General features: G+C 41.0%; 1 pseudogene; it reads right to left on the reverse strand.

The window, feature by feature from the left end:
- Window positions 1–297: 297 nt before the first annotated feature.
- Window positions 298–5,842, reverse strand: LOC131438544 (uncharacterized; annotated as a pseudogene).
- Window positions 5,843–7,763: the final 1,921 nt, after the last annotated feature.

The following is a 7,763-nucleotide window of genomic DNA, read 5'->3' on the forward strand; positions in this document are numbered from 1 at the left end:
ACGGCGTCGACTGGGTGCTATCGCCTTCTGCGTTAGTAGGAGAATGAGAGGGTGCGAAATGGCTTGTAGGTTGAAGCCCATCCTAAAGTGCAATGTTTATCATAGTATATTACAACATATAATTCTGTTGTTAATTACATCATGTATTATTATTATTATTATTGATCGCGCAATCGACCCTACGTTGTGTTTTCTCCTATCGATTTACCGATCCACTTCAGCGGAATAAGGAAGCGGAATATATCGAAACGATGTTCACCGCTTGACGGCAAGAAAACTAATAATCTTTATTCCAATCGAACACAATTAATTTACCTACTAAGTATCTAACTCGAGTAACAGTGTATGTGCGGAACAGCTGAAAATGGAATACAATGTTTATGGCAACTTATCGTTTTACTGGTATTACTACAGAAGCATCTCGATTTACTATCAAATTCAACATCACTGCCTCCTTGAAATGTCATATTTCAAAACAAATCTAATTCACATAATAATTCCTAACAAATTTTGTTTATTTTCAGCAATTTTATTCAGTTGGGCCGGTTGTGGGTTGGTAGCCAGCATTTGTTCATCTTCATCTGCTTCTGCAACTAAGGTTGAGTCCGGAAGTAGGCAGATTTTGGTGATCGGGCGGTTAATGACTCCTCTAGCTGTACGGAGTGAGACAACTCTCACCAAACCATCAGGACCTGGTATTGTTGATACAATTCGAGCTAGTGGCCAGCGAATCGGTGGTTGTAGCTCATCTACGACGATGACCATACTACCGGGTACAATTTGGTCATTCCGCAACTGCATTGTAGTGTCTTTCTGCATCTCCTGTAAATATTCCTTACGCCAGTGTAGCCAAATTTTCTGAACATGCACTTGCAATTGCTGATAATGGTCGAGCCGATTAAATGGAATGTTGCGATGGTCTGGGTCGGGCAGGGCGAGCATGCTGGTTCCGATCAAAAAATGAGCTGGTGTGAGAGCGGCAAGATCATTTGGATCGTCCGACATAGGTAACAAGGGTCGAGAATTCATCATCGACTCTATTTGAGTAAGTATTGTACTGATATCTTCAAAAGACAATCGTGTTGCACCCAATTGTCGAAATAGATGCCTCTTGGCAACTTTGACGGCTGCTTCCCACAAACCTCCGAAATGAGGTGCTTTCGGTGGGGTAAGATGCCAAGTGATTCCTTCTTCGGAGCAAGAGGATGAAATTTTATTAATTTCGCACTGGTTTTGAAGCATAGCAAAAAGTTCAGTAAGCTCGTTTTTGGCACCTTCAAAATTCTTACCGTTATCTGAATAAATGTGAACAGGACGTCCACGTCTGGCTATAAAGCGCCGAAGGGCACAAAGAAAGGCCTGCGTCGTTAAGTCACTGACGAGCTCCAGGTGAACAGCTTTGGTGGCGAAGCAGACGAATACGCATATATAGGCTTTCGCTGGAGAAGCACGCTTATGAATCGGTTTTAGGTAGAGGGGACCGGCGTAATCTACACCAGCGATACTGAACGGACGGCTTGGTACAATTCGATGTACAGGAAGCTGGCCTATCTGTTGGCGTGCAGGTACGGGATTAAGGCGAGTGCAGCGGAAACAGTTCCGTACTGCATGGTGAACCAATCTGCGTCCCTGAAGTGGCCAAAATTCTTCGCGAATTGTTGATAACAATAGTCTCCCACCTGCATGTAGCATCTTGCGATGGTAATGTTCTGCTAGTAAGCGAGCGAATGGATGAAAACTAGGAAGGAGTGCTGGATGTTTCGCTTGATATGGCAATTGAGATAGATTCAAGCGACCGCCGACCCTCAATACTTCTTCGCTGTCCAAAAATGGACTCATTTGACGAATGCGGGATTGTTTAGATAATGATTTACCATCTTTGAGTACCTTTATTTCAGTACCGAAGGCATCTTGCTGTGCAAGACGAACTAGTATCGTTTTCGCTTTTGACAATTCTTCCACAGATAATGATTCAACAGTTTGGGTTGTTAGGGGGAGAGGCTTCGTTCTGGTTCTCTTGCGGAGATTTGTAATAAATCTTGAACAGTATCCAACAACATGTAGTAAGCGAGTGTAAGAAGACCATCGTAGAAATAATGAATTGATTGGTGAAGTCAGCTGTGTCACTGCAACCACACGTCGCACTTCCAGTTCGCCATCAATTGCATCAGGTGGAATAGACACTGGCCAAATGTGTGAAGGTTGTGATAACCAGCGAGGCCCTTGGGCCCATAGAAAACTTTTCAGAAAGTCTTCAACTGACATTCCCCGCGATACAAGATCGGCAGGGTTTTCATGACCAGAAACGTGCATCCATTGACATCCGTGAGTGAACTGCTGCACTTCTGCTACTCTGTTTCCTACAAACGTTTGCCAAGTATTGGGGGGTGATCGGAGCCACTGCAAAGTTGTAGCGGAGTCTGACCAGAAATATGATACAGACACATTAACATCTATGGATTGTTTTATTCGATCATACAAATGAGCAGCTAAAACTGCCGCACAGAGTTCAAGTCGAGCCAAAGTTAGGCGTTTTAATGGAGCCACACGAGATTTAGAAGCAAGCAACTGGACTGTTATGTTTCCCAACTCATCCTCACAGCGAGCATAGCAGCACGCACCATATGCAGATTCAGATGCGTCAGCGAAGGTGTGCAGCTGTATTTTTGATTGAGAAAGAAACGCACAACGGGCTACCCTATAGGCAACGATTTTTGGTAAGTCTTGGTGATATTTCTCCCATTTCAGCCGAACCTTATCTGGAACAGGTTCGTCCCATCCTAATGGTAATAACCATAATTCTTGCATCAAAATTTTTGCTCTGACGACAACAGGAGCGATGAGACCAAGCGGGTCGAATAATTTAGCAATGTCGGACAATATGGAGCGCTTAGTTGGTGGATCGTCACGATGCTGTATATGTGAATCAAATCGCAGATAATCTTTTTCCGGCTCCCAATAAATTCCTAACGCTTTTATAGTTTCGTGGGGAGTGAACTGCAATGTAGATTTAGTGCCAATTTGATCTTCATTTAAGTCCTGCAAAACTTCGAGTCGATTGGAGGTCCATTTGCGAAGAGTAAACCCTCCTCTCTGGAGCAGCTCAGCAAGTTGATGGCGTACGAGTAAGGCCTCTTCCACTGATTCGGCCCCCCCGATAAAATCGTCGACATAGAAATTTTTCTGCAGGGCTCGGCGTCCAAGTGGATATGATTCACCTTCATCATTAGCTAGTTGACGAAGCGTACGAGTGGCAAGAAAGGATGAAGGAGCTAAGCCATAAGTGACGGTACGCAACTCGTACGTTTGAATGGGGTTGTCAGGAGAGAATCTCCATAAAATACGTTGGAAAGGGGCATCGATTGGGTGTACAAGCACTTGTCGGTACATTTTCTCTACGTCTCCAACTAGGGCGATTGGGTAGCTACGGAAACGAAGAATTATGGTAAGTAGATCGTCTTGAACAACTGGTCCAACGCAGAGAGCATCATTCAAGGAGTATCCGGAAGAGGTTTTTGCCGAGCCGTCAAACACAACACGAACTCTGGTAGAAGTGCTTGATTCCTTTATTACCGGATGGTGGGGTAAATAATACGCCTTGCAGCAATTATCATCATTGGGTTCTACTAACTGCATATGACCCAGACTTCATGAATTGATGGTATTCAAATTTCAAATTGAAATTACGCTCTAAGCGTGCTTCTAAATAGGTAAATCTACGTAAAGCGTTCGCTTTGGACTTGCCTAACAAAACATCGAAATCTGGCTTTCGAGGTAAGCGTACAATATATCTTCCTTCATGGTTTCTTGCAACTGTTGTTTGATAGAGAGACTCACAATGGCGTTCTTCCACAGAGAAATTATCCTTAGTTGTCAGATCCTCCATTTTCCAAAACTGTTCCAACGTTTCCTCCAGGGTAATCATGGACACTGCTACTACGTTGCGAGTTGGTGCTGTATTTCGCTTATATGAGCCTTCAGTTGCAGAACCTGCCACAATCCATCCAAATACACTGTCTATCAGAAGCGGTAGATCATTATGAAGTTGCATGCGAGCTGCTGTCGGAAACAGCGCGTAAAAATGCTTGGCACCGATAACCAAATCGATCGGTTGGCATTTATTGAATGATGGGTCTGCTAGAAATACGTCCTTTGGAATCATCCATCCAGCTGTGTTTACATTTTGGGCTGGAAGATCAGCAGTGACTTTATCCATTACAAGAAACTCAATTCCGAAAGAAAAGTTCTCCTTTCTGGACGCGATATGTGTGAAAACTGATTCGCGTATTGGTTTACACATTTGTCCAGCTCCTTGAATAGTAACGTTAACGGGATTTCTTTTCAGACGAAGTATTCGTGCCATACGCTCTGACATTAAATTTGGCTGCGATGCGCTATCGAGCAATGCGCGCGCCGGATGTGCTTGACCGTATGTATCCATCACGTTTACGATGGCAGTGAGTAAAAATACATTTTCTCGAGGGTGTCGAACTGAGGCACTCGTTTCAGCCGAAAGTACCAATTCCGTAGCAGCAACACTAGCTTGTTCACATGGTTCTGTAGCGTTCATTTTAGTGGAAAGGGTAATATTTCTCGCACGTGAAGAACCATCATTGCTTGTTCTTTGGTTATTGCTGGTTTGTTGGTCTAAGTGCAAAAGAGTATGATGGCGCTGATTGCACTTCTTGCAATTCACATCACACGGGCAGTTGCGCACAAAATGATTTCCTTTAATGCAGTTGTGACAAAGCCGCTTAGAGTTGACCAGTTTCTGGCGTTCAGTCATCGACAGTTGGATAAATTTTTCACATCTAGGCAGGGAATGCGATTGGTTGCATACGGGACATTTGATAGATGAACTGGCGGTAGAAGCGTAGGAAGACATGCGAAACTGTGGATGTCTTTTGAAATGATTAGATGATGTACTGTCACTATTGTTAGACGTATTTGAAATAGGGTGCTGATTGACAGAAATGGACTCTAGAACTCGTGTTCTTCTTTGCAGAAATTCTATTAAACACGCATAGTTTGGATTTTCGACAGTCGATGCGTGGTCTTCCCAGGCTTTGAGGGAATCATCATGGAGACGAGTACATAGCAGATGCTCGAGAATGGTACTCCATGAGCCTGTTGGTTCTCCTAGTTGGTGCAGAATTTTCGTGTGTCGCTCGAATTCATCTACTAATCCATGTAAGGTAGCTGCGTTTTCTTTTTTCATACGTGGGACGTCGAAAAGTGCTTGCAAATGTCGCTTTTTCAAAAGATAATCATTTGAGTACCGTCCTTCGAGTGTTTCCCAAGCCAGATGGTAGTTGGCAGAACAAATGGCGATGGACTCAATCAGAGAGGCAGCCTCCCCCTTGACGGCGGCTTTCAAGTAGTGAAATTTTTGAATTGGCGGAACGTCAGCATTATTGTGGATCAGTGCTAAGAAGGTGTCATGGAAGGTAAGCCACTGTTCATAATTTCCATCGAACTCCGGAAGCGAAATGGTAGGAAGTTTGATACCAGAGAGAGCGGAAGTTTGAGGGCTACTAGTGGTAGGAAGCGGAGTCAATTTAGTAAGAAACGAAGCTTTTATTGTAAACAGCCTTGGCTCGAAATTGGCACGAATGGTTGCATGTTGCGCCTTACCTCCTTCGTCGGTAGTTTCATCTTCCAGTTGAGCTTGAATTTCCTCCAGGGTAGTCCACATATTGTTAAGATACTCAAGCCTCAATGGCACCTGTGCCGCATCCCGGTGCTCATCATAATTTTCCAGAAAAGCCTCAGCCCGACCCAACGCATCCATCATGGTGGCTCTCCTTGAATGTAGTTGAGCCAATCTTTGTTCGTCGGCCATTTTGATCGGAGCAGGTTTTCAGGAACAACGAGATCGTCGTAATGTATGAATGGCGATGTTGATCTACAGAAAAAGACCACGGTAGACCCGGAGGAGAAAATTGAAAAGCTTGGAAAGGTACTCACCTTTTCCAAGGCAAGTAATGCCTTGAATTTATTATCAAATTCAGGAACAACAAAAGATGGTAATGCCAGCGATGAATAGTTTGTAGTCCGTTAGGTCCACTCAGAAATCTGATGAACTGCGAGTCAAATCGAGATGACGGTGGTGTAGATTGCAGGTACCAAACGAACTCCGAAATTTTCAACAAAGATAATCGCGGAAATAAACCAGGAATACGAATATTGCTTTCCGTTATCGAGATCGTCGAAGCAGGAAACTTGTGCATGCAAAACCAGAAAAACAGAAACGGAAATCTAGAGCGCACCTGATGGCATCTATTAAAATTTGGACAGAAACTAACCTTCTGCCTGATTATATCAGGCCTTGCAAATATTTTCCAAAGAAATACGTCCAAATTTATGATGGCGACGCTCACTGATTCTCAGACGCTGAACGGCGTTGGTAAGATGGCGTTCCTATGTGCATCAAGCGTAATTGTCGCTCAGTGAATCGGCAATGGCGACCGTTTGTAACTGGATCCTGGTCACGGCACCAACTATGATCGCGCAATCGACCCTACGTTGTGTTTTCTCCTATCGATTTACCGATCCACTTCAGCGGAATAAGGAAGCGGAATATATCGAAACGATGTTCACCGCTTGACGGCAAGAAAACTAATAATCTTTATTCCAATCGAACACAATTAATTTACCTACTAAGTATCTAACTCGAGTAACAGTGTATGTGCGGAACAGCTGAAAATGGAATACAATGTTTATGGCAACTTATCGTTTTACTGGTATTACTACAGAAGCATCTCGATTTACTATCAAATTCAACAATTATTATTATTATTATTATTATTATTATTATTATTATTATTATTATTATTATTATTATTATTATTATTATTATTATTATTATTATTATTATTAGAAGAGCGTAACTTACACTGCGACATTAATTGTTATATTGTATCATAGCATATTATTTCATATATTATCGTCTTACACTATTTTATGTTATTATATAATATGCTGTATGGTATTATACTGCATTGCATTATATCATATTATATCGTATTATATTATATTATAGGGTTTATTATGAGTAGTACCTCTGCGCAAAATATAAATTTGTTTTCCTTATAAGTTATCATTTTTAAAGTAATCTTTTAACTAAATATCAAGGTCGTCACAAGGTGAGCTTGGTCCTCACTGGTTCCTGTTTCATGCCTACACGTGTGTCTGTGGTGACAATTGGTCGATGGAATGCGTTGATGGCAGAATAAGAGGATGAGAAATGACTTATAAATTCAAGTAATATAATATCATAGCATATCGCAACATATCATTTTATTCATTATATTATTTATTAAATATTTCATTGTACTACATTATATTGTTTTTTATTATTATTTTCATTATTATATTTATTGTTATTATTATTATTATTAATTTGTAATCAATAATAATAACATATATTATTTTTGTGGATTCGGATATTATTATTAAAAGAGAAATATTCTACTTCCTGCAGTATTGCGATGATAGAAGAGCATAACTGACTCTACATTAACTGTTATTTTATATATTGTTTAATAATATATTATATTATATTGTATGACATTGTATTATATTATATTTAATTAAAATATATTATATTATATTATATTATGTTATATTATATTATTTTGTAATCTATTATATCATTTTATGTTATACTAATTTCATTACACTATGTTTTATTGCATTTATCAGTATAAAATATTATGCACGGGGGCGTAAAGAGGAGGGAGCATCAGGGCGTCGGATGAATT

The sequence above is a fragment of the Malaya genurostris genome, chromosome 3 (assembly GCF_030247185.1).
Source record: "Malaya genurostris strain Urasoe2022 chromosome 3, Malgen_1.1, whole genome shotgun sequence".
In the NCBI taxonomy this organism is placed as follows: domain Eukaryota; kingdom Metazoa; phylum Arthropoda; class Insecta; order Diptera; family Culicidae; genus Malaya; species Malaya genurostris.